At 42.8% G+C, this 14,940-nt stretch overlaps 1 long non-coding RNA gene across 3 annotated transcripts; it reads left to right on the top strand.

Annotated features, from left to right (window-relative positions):
• Window positions 1-253: 253 nt before the first annotated feature.
• On the top strand, window positions 254-3,396 carry LOC145086810 (uncharacterized). Of its 3 annotated transcripts, none has more exons than XR_013700639.1 (3): window positions 254-517; window positions 720-3,049; window positions 3,101-3,396. It is a non-coding gene; the product is annotated as an uncharacterized LOC145086810 (long non-coding RNA). The 3 variants fall into 3 exon arrangements; XR_013700638.1 differs by having other exon boundaries at window positions 3,113-3,396; XR_013700637.1 differs by having other exon boundaries at window positions 255-517; window positions 720-2,395; window positions 2,540-3,396.
• Window positions 3,397-14,940: the final 11,544 nt, after the last annotated feature.

Genomic DNA, 14,940 nt, shown 5'->3' on the forward strand with positions numbered 1-14,940 from the left:
ATATAATTTTCGGATTAGTTTATAAAGGATTTTGAAGTCAGGGGCTAAAGAGTAAATTCTGAATTTCATTTGAAGATAAATATAGAGGGAGGGGTTACTTGGTAAAAATAGGATTTAATTTGTAAAGGTTTTCAAGAAGCAGGGTTTAAATGGTAATTTATGGACTCCCTTTTGAAAGAATATGGGAAGGGAGGGACTAAAGGCGATATTATGGAAAAAGATGAAATGGAATGGGGGTATATAGCTATCACCACTCGTCTAACCCTAACCCTAACACAAGCAACTGCAGCCGCCACATCCTTCTTCACTTTCGGTAGCCACCGCCACCATGGACCTCATCCGCCGTTTGCGTCACCGACCCCCGACAACCCGGTTCCGCCTGCTGCCTCGTCGACGAACGCCATCGTCCCACCACCTGATGCCGCCTGGAGAGCTGTGAACGGCCGGGAACTTCACCAAGAATGAAGACGGAGCTGTGAATGGAAAACACGAGTCATGCACGATCGAAATGGTCACGGTGAGGCCATCTCTCATTTCTTTCATTCATTTTAGTTGTTCGGGACTGTAATCGACATGTTGGGGTCGTAACCGTCGTTGTTCGTCATTACTATGGCGTTCCGACGATGTCCGCCACCCTGTAGGTGGTTGAATGCGTGTGTGTCTGCCTTTATGGGCTGCTTATGGTGCTAACAGTGGTGTATGGGTGTTATTTTGGGCAGAGAAGCAAGATTACACGCCACCACCTCCGTAGGGTGGTGGCTGTCGTCTTCAACCACCATGTGCCGCCACAAGTTCGTCGATCGAGTGCATGAACTGGTGGTGTCATGTTCCTGGAGCGAGTGTGTGTTGTTGCTGATCGGAGAAGCTCAAGGAGAAACCGCCATGGTGGCCGCCGCCGACCACCGCAAGGTGGTTGTTCGTGCATTTTATTTTTGATATGTTATTTTGATCTAAGCATTGTAAATTTGTAATAGTGGCTAGGATAATGAAATGAAAACTCAAAACCACCACCGTGAGGTGGTGGCTGCCGCCTCTTGCCGCCACCGGCCGCCGTGTCGGGTGGTGTGTGCTTAGTTGTGATGGGGTGTCTTTTTTTGGATGTTTGGACAAGGACTAAAACCCTAATGGGCCTATTAAACCCTAATGGGCCCAATGAAGCCCTAATGGACCCCAAAAGCCCAAACATGTGACTAATAGGTGTAATAAACCCTAACTAACCTAAAGAAAACCTCGATGGGCTTAAGGACTTTGTTTTGGGCCTATTAGGCTAAGATGAGATTGGAAACCCTAATTAGGGTTTAGAAAACCCTATATTGGATTTATGGGCTTGGACCTATCGGGACCCACATTTGAGCCATTTGTATGGAATTGTATGATAAGCCGGGCTTCACCATATGATATATCTAATCTCTATACTAATAAAAGAGTAGTTATTTTGTCATGTTTTACTATATTAGACCTCTTAATTAATATGATGCCATTTGTCAATCTATTAGTTCATCATTTTAAATTTATTAGATCTCCTAATTAATGTGATGTTAATTGTCAATGTATTTATTTTTTATTTTAAATTTTAAATTTTATATAATTGTTTTCATTAATTCACAAATAAAAAATGTCTAATATATATTAAAAATTAATTATATATATTTATTTGAATCAACGATTATAATTGCACAAAACTAATATAAATATATCGTAAGTAATAATTTATTTGAAATAATTAATTATTAATTTTGAGGTTTTACTATAAAATTTCAATTAATTTTATAACCGTGGTTTCCACAGGTTATAAACTAATAGAGTAATAGACTTAATGGATTAAGTCCTTAATTGGTTAAGTGAGAAACACCTAACCCTAATTGTTATTTTATGTGAAACCCTAGTTTCACTTGGGCTTTGTGTTGTGCCTTTCTATTGGGTTTTGGTGTTGACGCCAATAATGGGCCTTCCAAGGACAATCATTGGACCAGAATAATTAGATGGACTTTAAGGTAAGGCCCATATGAGGGGTTGGGCCCAATTTGGAGAATTGGGCCATAAATGGGCTGTAGTTGGGCCTTAATGATTATATGATATTGGAGCATTAGAGTGTCAAAGGTTGGACTGGAATAAATGGTTGGGCCTTATGGTAAGACCTTGTAAAGGTTTGGCCCCAATTTGGAAAATTGGGCCATATATCGGGCTTTGAGACATAGTTGGATTGTTGGGACTTTGGATTGGGCCTTGGGCTTGAATCAAACTAGGATTGGAGTAAAGCAGTCTTATCCAAGCATAGACTTATGGTTTTCTTGATGGAACCCAATTATTAATTGGGTGTTATTTTGATGTTGACAGATCGGGAATCTGTCATCCAGCAGCTGGGGTTATGTCTACGGGACTTCAGTAGTGTGAGGTGAGTTACCTTTCAGTAGGGGTGGGTCTAAGGCACCAATGCCGGCCCACCAGTAGATGACTATGTTTGAGATGATTATCTTTGTGATAATTATCTGGTTTCCATTATTTGATATGATTATTGTGTTGGGATGCTATGATATAGGTGATAGTAGCAGCAGGGGTGCAATAGTCCCTAGTTACCGGTTGAAAGATACAGAAGACGGTTACCGGTTGTAAGATACCGAAGGGGTGGACAGAACCTATGCATGCATAGCAATATGTTTATGATATGTTATTATGTGACCAGTATGGTTATGATATGCCATTATGTGATTCAGTATGTTTATGTTATGTTATCATGGAACCAATATGTTTATGACATGTTATTATTTGATAGTGATAGGGGGTGAAATAGTCCCCGGATACCGGTTGAAAGCAATCGAAGGGGAGGTTAGCTCCCAATTACCGGTTGAAAGCAATCGAAGGGGAGGTTAGTTCCCGAGTACCGGTTGAAAGATACCGAAGGGGAGGTTAGCTCCCGGTTACTGGTTAAAAGATATCGAAGGGGAGGTTAGTTCTCGAGTACTGGTTGAAAGATACCGAAGGGGAATCCAACTCCCAGTTATGGCAGATTGATACCGGTTGAAAGATACCGAGGGATACGCATTATACGGTATGTGGTATGATGGGGGAACTCACTAAGGTTCGCGCTTACGGTTTTCAGTTTTGGTTTCAGGTACTTCGTTTTCAAAGGAAGGGAGCCGGCTCGATCGCAGCGCATCACAACATGTACCGCACACGAGATCCTTGGGATTACACTCTGATACAATTTTATGATACTATGTTTTGATTATTGACACTTTGGTTTTGACATGAGATATTAATATGAATGTTTTTATACTAATGGTGTTATGTTATAACTTAATTAAAACGAAATTTTTGGCCTGTATTTTTGGGATGTTACAAAATATTTGTAACACCATTTCCAAGTATATATATATTTCCTTTGTGTTTTTGGCATTTAAAGACTTAAATATGAAATTTTGGTTAGTTACATCATGGTGGGGGAAGATACCACATCGTGGCCTCACCCGTTGTCAAAATCACGTCTTTGGTGCGTGCTACAATGTGGCAATGTATAAGCCACGATGTGGTAGCTTTTTTTATGCAAAATCCTAACTTTTTGGGGTTTATGCCCCTATTTAAGGGATATGTTGGCTAGGGTTTTCACACTATCAGCTTCCATCATTCCCTCTTGACCTAGATCAAAACCTAGCCTCCATTTTTGAGTTTTTTAGAAGATTTTTGGTGGTTTTTGGTGATGTTAAAGGAGAAGAAGGTGTCCCTTAAGCACAAATCCAATAAACAAATTCCCTTACCACCTTATAGCACAAATTTTGGACCATTATAAGTCCTCAAGTTCAAGACATGCATTGGACATGCATGTCCATAAATAAAGGTTTTTATGAAGTTTATGGACGTTAGGAAGACTTATGGAAGAGATGAGAGTATGGCTTGATGGATTGAGGGCTTAATCCATTAAGTTACCTAGGAGCAGTTCACATGGCGTGGTGACATGCTCACCACGTCGTAGAGGATGGTTCTTTACGACTGAATTGTTTGCGTTGCTGTCAAAGTGTAGTGGCATGTTGGCTAGTGGGTGGCCACGACATGGTGGCCAACAGTTGACTTTTTGACAAAGTTTGACTTTTGGTCAACGTGAGGATTTAGGCAATAGATTCATGATATATCTCTGATTGTTATATAGGTGGATTGTAGCACCAATCCTTGTTTCGTGTGAGTTATAGAGATAGTATACTAGCGTTCGAGGTGAGTTTTCACACTATACTTTGTATAGCAATGTGTATCCTTGTGTATAGGATGTTGATACGCTGTAGTGATCTGTCAGACTGGTAGATCTATATGATTACTTGTGGTTAATGGTTATCGTTTATTTGTTTGCACATGTCGACATATTGTGGTTGGGTTGTGGCGGTCCTTCTTTGTGCTGTAGGCCAAGATACCCGAGCAATCCATGTGTACTGTAGGACTTGCAAGGTGGTCCAGTTAGACTGTAGGCCCAATGAGAGCGGTCTAGGTGTACTATAGGCTTACGAGGTGTTCCGATCAAACTGTAGGCTCATGTGTGCATGCATTATATATGTATTGTTATGTGGGGCATTTTTTAGAACTCACTAAGCCTTGGCTTACAGCTGTGGATTTAAATGTTTCAGGTACCTCATAGGATCGGGAGAAAGGTAAAGTCATTACTGTACACATCATCCCGTATTATCCTGTTTAGAGAGATACTCTGATCTTATTACTCTGATTTTCATATGGTTGTAAAACAATGTTTTTGTGACTTATGATTTCTAGGAAAATGCCTTTTAAAAATGAAAAATTTACTATGGTTTTTGGAACGTTATAAGTTGGTATTAGAGCTTTGGTTTGATGGATCTGAATGAACACAAATATGATTTTAGACTCAAACTATGGATCTACAAAAGATTTCTTACAATACTTTTCTAAAATTAAATTTAAAAATGAAGGATGTGATGTGTATAGTTAGTCGGATCTGAAAAGAAAGTTATCCTCCAAGATAACGACACTTGTTATATGTATATCGGCAATATGTTTAAGTATTAGAATTGCATGGTAGTTCATAGGCTAGGTGTAACAATTGCAAAAATTGTCATAGGTCGTTAACCGCCAAAAATTAAGAAGCGTCAATAGATTTAGTACGTACTATATATCAATCTATGACAAAAATACTAATGTTCGTATTAAAATATATAAGAAAAATCAACCAAAATGTCTGACAAGCTAAAATTTAGTGCGCCAAAACATATATATATATATATATATATATATATATATATATATATATATATATATATATATATATATAAGTACATGTCGAGACGATCCTGGAAATATAAAATTTATAAAAATCCAACCTCGTACGAATTAGTTATAAAGTTTATTAGATATAAAAGTTTTCCGCACACAAAAAGTTACAACAACCAAAACTCAAAGGAGAATGGTGAACTTTTGGGAAAAAAAAGTTGTCAAAAGGACAATTGTAGCACCACTAAATGTAGGAATTATGAGATGAAGAACGTCTAAAACGGAAACCGTATGAGAGAGTTATGAGTTTTATAAAATTAAAACAGTAATAAAAACTAGTCGAAAAACCAAAGTCAAAACTAGCCAAAACGACCAAAATGAAAGTTGTACAATACGTTGAGACCTACACGAATATATAAGAGTCATTGAAAACGGAGTTCGTATGAGAGAGTTATGGATTTTCAAAGTTTAATTTTTACCGTGTCACGTGCAATTTGACATCCAATACGTTTGGATACGTGGTGACGTGGCACACTGAGAGGACGACATGTGGCAGCCCCCTATGGCTCACACGCAAATGCGCAACACTTACCCCAAATTTTGCTTTAAATAGCAGTCTTCGGCAGTCTCCATTCTACACCTCTCAAACTCGCCCTCTCACTCTCTCATACCTCGTGTCACTGCCACCAAGTGCCTCTCGAAGTTCGAACTTTTGGTTTCCATTCTGCAACAATGATATCATAACTTACAAGTGAGTTCATGGCCCTATTTTCTAAAACTTTTTGCGGGGGGGGGGGGGGGGGGGGAGTGGGTGGGGATGGGGGGATACATATTAAAATTCAACTATTTCATAATTATTAATAATCATATAATGTTAGTTAGATAATTATGCTCATAAAATTAGGATGATATTTTTCCCGGTAGTTGCCCAACCTTTAAAGATAATATTATTTCTAGTTGTTATACTGACACATCTTATTAGGAGAACACTATACCTAGTCATCACATTGACAAACTCTCTAGGAAAACATTATACATAATCATTATTCTGCCAACTACCCACATATAATATTTACACTATATTATACTTGACTCAAAGGGATCATAGTGATATATTATGCTATCACTACACTTGACTCAAATGGATAATTGTAATATATTATGTCATCACTACGCTCAACTCAAATGGATAATAGTAATATATTATCCCGTCACTATGCTCGACTCAAACGGATAATAATAATATATTATGTCGTTACTACGCTCGACTCAAATGGATAATAGTAATATATTATGTTGTTACTATGCTTGATTTAAAACATATAGTATTAGTGTATTATGCTAATGCTACACTCAATTTCAACGGATAATAATATAGGGGTGAGCATTTGGACCGGTGGACCGGACTGGACCGGTGAACCGGACCAATTTTTTGGACCCCCGGGCCGGTTCTCGGTTCTCATATTTCTCTCCGGTCCGGTCCGGTTTTTTTCTCGGTTCGGTCCGGTTTTTACCGGGTTTAGAACCGGTTGGACATGATTAAGATTTCTGTGACGTTTTTTAAACACTCATAAGTCATTCGTTTTAAGTCGGATTGATCTGCGGTTTTTTCCAACATCTAGTTTACATTTTGTAGATGAATTTAGACTATAATTTTGTTTATTTTGGTATTATATTCACCGCGTTACAATCCTTCAAAGTAGAGCTATCAAAGCTGAAAAAATTCAGCTTTTCAACAAGATTTTGTAATCTGTGATGTTTTTTAAACACCCATAACTCATTTGTTTTAAGTCGGATTGACCGGAGATCTTTTCCAACATTTATTTTACAGTTTGTAGATGAGTTTAGACTATTTTTTTGTTTATTTTGGTATCATATTCACTGAGTTACAATCCTTCAAAGTAGAGCTATCAAAGCTGAAAAAATTCAGCTTTTCAGCAAGATTTTGTAATCTGTGACGTTTTTTAAACACCCATAACTCATTCGTTTTAAGTCGGATTGACCTCCGGTTTTTTCCAACATTTAGTTTACAGTTTGTAGATGAATTTAGACTATAATTTTGTTTATTTTGGTATTTTATTCACTGAGTTACAATCTTTCAAAGTAGAGCTATCAAAACTGAAATATTTCAGCTTTTTAGTATTATTTTATACTATAATTCCGAGTCCGCGTTTAGCACATGTGGTAGAGTTGTAAGTAAGTATCAGACTAGTTTATCACTAGTTTATCGACATTGATAGTTGAAGCTTTGTTATGCACCCAAGATTGGGTGATAAAGTCTACAAATCCGATAGTTGACAACGTTGATGACATCTTGAACGATGATGATATAGCTTTGGGTAAAAAAATAACAATCTTTATTCTTTTTTTATTCAATTATTACTTTTTATTAAATACTAACAACATTTTCATTTGTGTTTATATAGAGATTGCACAAGCTTTAAATATGTCACATATGGATGACAATGATATGGGGAAGAGGCCAATGGAAGATTAGATTCTGAGTTTATGAAGTTTGTTAGTTTAATTGATTTTAAAGTTTAAACTATGATTTTTGTTGTTACGGTAATACTTTTATATGTTTGTCTTAAAATTGTTTAACTTTTGTTGGTGAACTTGATTTCTATGTTAGTTGCTTTTATTTGGAAAATTAATTTTTGCAAATTGCAAGTTATAATATTATACATAAATGTAGATTAGTTAGGCATGAAACGGAAACATATTAATTTTGCAAATTATAATATTATACATCAATTTAGATTACATATACTCTATGCAATTAAAGTTGTACCGGTCCAAACGGGTCCAAAAACCGGAAAACCCGGACCTGGACCCGGACACGACTCATCCGGTCCGGTCCATGGTCCACAAAATTCTCCATAAGCGGTCCGGTCCAAGAGCCGGTCTGGTCCGGTTCGGTCCGGGCCGGTCCAAATGCTCACCCCTATAATAATATATTATGTCGTTGCTACACTCGATTTAAACGGATAATAGTAATATAACATGTCGTCGTTACACTCAATTCAAATTGATAATAGTAGTATATTATGTCGTCACTACGCCCTATCTAAACAAACAATAGTCGTATATAATGTTGTCACTACACCCGATTCCAAACGAATAATTGTAGTATGTTATGTCATCACTCAACTTGAATAAAGGTTATATTACCACTCCACCAGTTAGGTTTTATAAGGATACGTTGTAACGCCCAGTTCCTGGTAGGTATTTGTTTTGATTAAAGGTTCTTTTTGGAAGAGCTACTCGGCGAGTTGTAGCCCTAACTCGCCGAGTAGATGTCGAGATGGGTGCAGGCTTTAAGTGATCTACTCAGCGAGTCCACGCCTGGACTCGGCGAGTAGGCCAATCATGAGGGGACCCGAATCCTTAGGATTGCACCCTATTTAAATGTCCTTATAGCCCCATCTTAGCCTCTATCATCCTTAGAGCGTTCCTTGTCGAAACCCTAGTCTCCATTTGTAAGTTTGAGTGATTTGTTGCCTTGTGAAGGATTTTTGGGGCACATTGGAGCTTAGAAGGAGAAAATAAGAGTTTGAAGAGTGCAAGAGAGGGAGTAGATCCAAAATCTACTTTGGGAGAAGCTTCCATTCAGGTAGTAAAGTCTCTACCTTGATCTTTAGTCCATTAGATCCCATTTTGTCCCAATTTGGTGGTTTTCAAGCCCTAAAACACCAAACTCCATGTGTTTGTGCTTAATAATCCGAAAGGACTTCAGATCTAGACTTTATGGACGTGTTAGAAGCATAAATTTGTTGTGGTTGAAGTGATTGAGGACCTCCATGGAATGCATGACCTCTTAAAGAGCTTGGAATTTCATTTTTGAGCTTATAGGGCCATGCATGCACGTAAAGTTTGCAACTTTACGTGTTAAGCATGCCCTAGGATCATAGATCTGTGGTTTTGAAGAGTTGCATGTCTCAGATTTGGCTCATATGGGAAATGGGTTAAGGGACTCGGCGAGTCCCAAGGTGGAACTCGGCGAGTTCTATGAATATGGCCTTAGACTCGGCGAGTTGGATGAACAACTCGGCGAGTCCTATGAAGATTGCTTGGTACTCGACGAGTTGTTCTTCAAAATCGGTGAGTTGTATGAACTGTTATTGTGTATGAAGGGTTTAAGTGTCAGAAGTCCAACCCTTCGTGTTTGCACATAGGATTAGCAATCTAACGTGTTCCGATAGTCCCAGAAACCCCAGATCCTCATGCAGGATATTCGGATAAGGATTTGGAAGTGAGTGGGAAGTCTGCTCGCATGGACTCGACGAGTTGTTCATGGACTCGGCGAGTCGGATCGCGAGCCGGTCCCATCGTCCTGAGTGGTGAGTTAAGGACGATTCAGTGAGTGGGAAGAAGGGGCTTGTAGAGTGGGACCGGGTTAGTGAAGAAGGACTCGACGAGTCGGTGCCATGACTCGGCGAGTCCAGTCAACTGGATGTTGACCTTGACTAAGGAGTTGACCTGGGTCGAAGGGATGGTCAGTCATCTGACCTAAGGGTGTGAATGAGAGGCTAACCTATGTTTATGATTTATAGCCGGAAGATTTCTGATTCAGCAGTCAGGCGCTTAGCAAGCTGACTACCGCAGTTACTTTCGAGGTGAGTTACATTCCAGTAGCGGTGGGTCTACAGCCACAATGCCGGCCCACCATTAGGAGTTGTATGTAGATGATTGTCCCTGTGATATTCATCTAGGGATTACTACTACATGTGTTATGTTTATGTGCTAGTATGATATGATGCTATGTGCTAGTGACAGTAGGGGGATATAGTCCCCAAGATATCCGATCGATAGGGCCGAAGGGGTAGTTATACCCAGTCCTGCTAGATAGATTCTGATATTGAGATACCTGTTATGTGGTAGTAGTAGAGGGGAGAAATAATCCCCAGTATCCGGTCGAGAGGACCGAAGGGGAGGCCAGCACCCAGATATGCTAGGCAGTACCCGGTCGAGAGGACCGATGGGGAGGCCAGCACCCAGGTATGCTAGGCAACATCCGGTCGAGAGGACCGAAGGAGTAGGTTGGGCACCCAGATATGCCTGACAATATATGTATGTTATGTGGTTATATGGTATGTGGTACAGTGGGGGAACTCACTAAGCTTCGTGCTTACAGTTTCAGTTTTGGTTTCAGGTACCTCTTCTTCGAAGGGGAAGGAGCCGACACGGTAGCAGTACATCACACACATGCTTTGCTTTCTGCATCGTTAGATCCTCTTGGAAAATTATACTCTGACACTTTAATGTTTTATAAAAATGTTTCTAGACATGCAGTACCTTTTGTGAAATGATATCACCGTTGAACCTTTTATTTCTAATGTTTTGCCCTGTACTTGTTTTAAAAATGAAAATTTTGACTCGTATTTTTGGGATGTTACAAGTTGGTATCAGATCCCTGGTTTGAGGGATTCGGACTCACCTTCGGGGGTGTCTAAGCTCAAATCAAGGGATTAAAAGATTTTCCAAAAAGAAATGTTTTCTAAGAATTTAAAAAAGGGGTTTTTGAGAACGAACGAAGTATGTGATGTGCGCAACCGGCCGAGCTCAAGTAAGTATTCCCTAAAGTACCCATACAAGCTTATGTTGTGTTTATCAGTTTCAGTAGAACAGCATGCTAGAATAGGACTAAGGATCTAGGAGTGATGCCTTATGTGCCTGCTTTATGTGCTTCAGTGTATGAAAATTGCGTGCTAGAATTGAGTAGATGGCAGTAGGATAGCCTGTTAGGTTATGCCTGATAGTAGGAGTTTAGCTCTGTATGCTAGTTCAGTTTCTCTCTATGAGGGCGGATTTGCTTGAGATTGTTCCCTTAGTTTCAATGCGGCTTGCTTTGTGCTTTGTGGGACTCTGAGTGGTGGGAGTTAGCAATTAGGTGAATACGTCACGTCACATGTGATCAGGGTTGAATAATCTTAGAGTGCTGGATTTGGCCCTATTGCGTAGCTCTCGTTTGAGTCTAACCATTTTAGGGACGAGTCTGTTACTCGAAGGATTATCCGAGCCTCACCATATGTGACGGTATTCAGGTAATGGTTAATTGGCATTACTAGGAGGCCTTCAGCAGCTGAGGACCTGGTAGGGTGGAGCCTGAGATTTCCCTAGGGCAAGCCTAGGATGAGTATAGCGGTGATCAGCAGTAGTGAAAGGGATCTGGTGGAGTCGAGGCAGTCCTTGAAGAAGGTACGGATAAATGTGGAAGGTAGTATGGGCCCGTACTACTGAAAGCAGAGGATCCGTACCCGAACCGAGGAAGGCCAAGATAAGACCAGGGAACTTGTAAGTAGTTGTGATCCCTCAAGAAGTATCAGTATCACTAATGATTGTTATTATGTATTGCAGAATGGTGGTACTACGATCGAGGCCGATAGATGGCGGTTCAGGAGAGGGGTCAGGTTCGGGATCAGGTTCCGAGCCAGTGGATGAGGGACTACGCGAGTTCATCGCGTCAGAGATCACCAGGGGTATCCTTGAGTCGACCCCCATTATCTTCGGGTCGATCAAGGAGGGGATCATCGAGTTGATGGAAGATCGCCTTCGGGCATTCAGGAGCGACATGGCATCTGGCCAGTCGGGATCTCGCACACTATCCTTTAAGGACTTTCGGGGTAGTGGTGCGCCGGATTTTCATGGGGCGAAAGACCCCATTGCCGCCAGACGATGGATTGCAGACATCGAGTCTACATAGTTGACCAGCTTCTGCCCCGAGGGGTCGAATGTGAGGTATGCAACAGGGTGTTTACGAGACCAAGCTCGAGACTGGTGGGAGTCAGTGGGTGACTCGTTGGGAGCCTCAGCGATCGAGGCTATGACCTGGTCGGACTTTGTGACCAGATTCAGGGCAGAGTTTGCGCCGGCTGTCGAGCTTCAGCAGCTGGCCAGGGAGTTTTTGGACATGAGGCAGACGACAGAGACTGTGGCGGAAATCACCGCCAAGTTCCGGGAGAGGGCGTTGTTGGTGCCCCAATATGCGGGTGATGAGGACATGAGGAGGACCCGCTATCATGACATGCTCCGAGCTGATATACAGGAGCACGTTAGTTTTTCAGCTTGCCCCACCTTGGACTCTATGATTGCCAGGGCGAGGGAGAGGGAGATAGATTTGGAGCACATCCGGAAACGGAAGGCAGAAGAGGGACAGTCAGGAGGGGCTTCGGGGAAGAAGCCCAAGGGATCAGATTTGGGGCCGAAAGGCCAACAGGGACGGGGCCGCTGCAGGAAATGCGACAAGACGCACGAGGGGGCGTGCATGTTGGGATCATCAGGCTGCTATAAGTGCGGCAAGTCTGGGCACTATAGCAGGGATTGCACTGCTCCGACAGCAGTTATTCAGACGTCTGAGTTGCTGTGTTTCCACTACAACCAGAGGGGCCACAAGAAGGCTAATTGCCCCCAGTTGACAGTTGCAGCGCCAGTGAAGGTGCCAGCTCCAGCGACCCTGCGGATCACAGATGACCGGCAGGGCAAGGCAGAGGCTCCAGTGGTGAGGAGCCAGGAATTTCAGCTGACCGCCAAGGAGGCACACGCAGCACCCGATGTGGTGACGGGTACGATTCTTTCCCTCTCATTTATTTATATGATGTTATGATATTGATATGTGCTCGGTATATGTATATATGTGCTAGGATCGTTCCATGTGAACGGTATCCCAGTCCAGGTGTTGTTCGACTCGGGTGCTACCCGATCGTTTGTTTCCCTTGCACTTAGCAAGAAGTTCACTGAGTCTTCGGGAATGTTGGATTGCCCTTTGGAGGTGGAGATTGCCGACGATCGATCAGTGCGAGCGTCATCAGTGTTCAGAGGTTATTTGAGGAGCGCTATTTGGTGGATCTGGTTCCCATTCCGTTACGTGGGAACAAAGTGATTATAGGCATGGATTGGTTGAGCCCTAATGGGGCGGTGATAGATTACGCGCAGCAGCTAGTGCGAGTCAGGACCCTAGGTGGGGGACAGTTAGTGATTCATGGCGAGAGGCCGCAGTGTGGACCCGCAGTATGTTCAGCAGCGAGGGCTAGACGCTACCTTCAGCAGGGATGCACAGGATATGTCGCGTACGTGATGGATACCCTGGAGGCGGGTAAGGCAACAGTGAGCGAGGTTCCGGTGGTGCGAGATTTCGCAGATGTTTTCCCGGAGGAGCTTCCTGGGATACCTCCGGAGCGACATGTGGAGTTCAGGATTGACCTCGTTCCTGGTGCGGCTCCGATAGCCAAGGCACCGTATCGGTTGGCTCCTCCTGAGATGCAGGAGTTGTCTACGCAGCTACATGAGCTGCTAGACAAGGGATTCATTAGACCGAGCAGTTCACCCTGGGAAGCCCCGATTCTGTTTGTGAAGAAGAAGGATGGGTCGCATCGGATGTGTATAGATTATCGGGAGCTGAACAAGGTAACAGTGAAGAACCGTTACCCACTCCCGAGAATTGATGACCTCTTTGACCAGCTTCAGGGAGCATCTTGGTTCTCCAAGATTGACTTGCCCTCGGGTTATCATCAGATGAGGGTCAGAGAGGAGGATGCGCAGAAGATCGCGTTTCGGACGCGCTGTGGCCATTATGAGTTCGTGGTGATGCCGTTTGGGCTCACCAATGCTCCTGCTGCGTTCATGGACCTCATGAACCGCGTATGCAGACCGATGCTGGATCGGTCTGTGATAGTTTTCATCGATGACATCTTGGTTTATTCCAAGACACAGGAAGAGCATGAGGAGCATCTGAGAGAGGTTTTGGAGACCCTGAGGAGGGAGAGCTTGTATGCCAAGTTCTCCAAGTGTGAGTTTTGGTTACGCGAGGTGCAATTTCTCGGACACCTTGTCAACCAGAACGGGATTCTGGTCGACCCGGCCAAGGTCGAGGCCGTGATGAGATGGGAGGTTCCAAAGTCTCCATCCGAGATTCGGAGCTTCCTGGGATTAGCAGGCTATTATCAGAGATTCATTCAGGATTTCTCCAAGATAGCCGTACCCCTGACACGGCTGACGAAGAAGGCCATAGTCTTTCGGTGGGGACCCGAGCAGCAGGCTGCCTTTGAGACGCTGAGACAGAGATTGTGCGAGGCGCCAATCTTAGCCTTGCCAGAGGGCGTAGAGGATTTTGTGGTTTACTGCGACGCGTCCATTTCAGGGTTGGGCGCGGTACTGATGCAGAGGGGGCATGTCATTGCCTACGCTTCGAGGCAGCTCAAGCCTCATGAGGCGAACTACCCGACGCATGATTTGGAGTTGGGGGCAGTTGTTTTCGCCCTCAAGATTTGGCGACATTACCTCTATGGAGTCCGGTGTACCATATACACGGACCATTAGAGTTTGAGGTACCTTATGGATCAGCCAAATCTGAACATGAGGCAACGTCGATGGTTAGACGTGGTGAAGGATTATGATTGCGAGATCCTTTACCATCCGGGGAAGGCCAATGTGGTGGCCGACGCGCTTAGCCGCAAGGCAGCGCCACTCAGGGATATCTGTCTGAGGATGACAGTGGTAACTCCACTGTTAGAGCACATTCGGGAGGCTAGTAAGGAGGAACATCGGAAGAGAGAGCGTGTAGTGGGTCAGGTTTCCTCCTTCGATTATGATAGTCGAGGACTATTGACATTACACTGTAGGGTGTGGGTGCCGTATCACGGGGGAGTGCACCAGATCTTGATAAAGGAGGCGCACAAATCCCGATTCTCTATTCATCCAGGGGCGACGAAGATGTATAGG

This window comes from Lactuca serriola, chromosome 2, assembly GCF_051521515.1.
Source record: "Lactuca serriola cultivar US96UC23 chromosome 2, Lser_US96UC23_V15, whole genome shotgun sequence".
NCBI classification, from domain to species: Eukaryota; Viridiplantae; Streptophyta; class Magnoliopsida; order Asterales; family Asteraceae; genus Lactuca; species Lactuca serriola.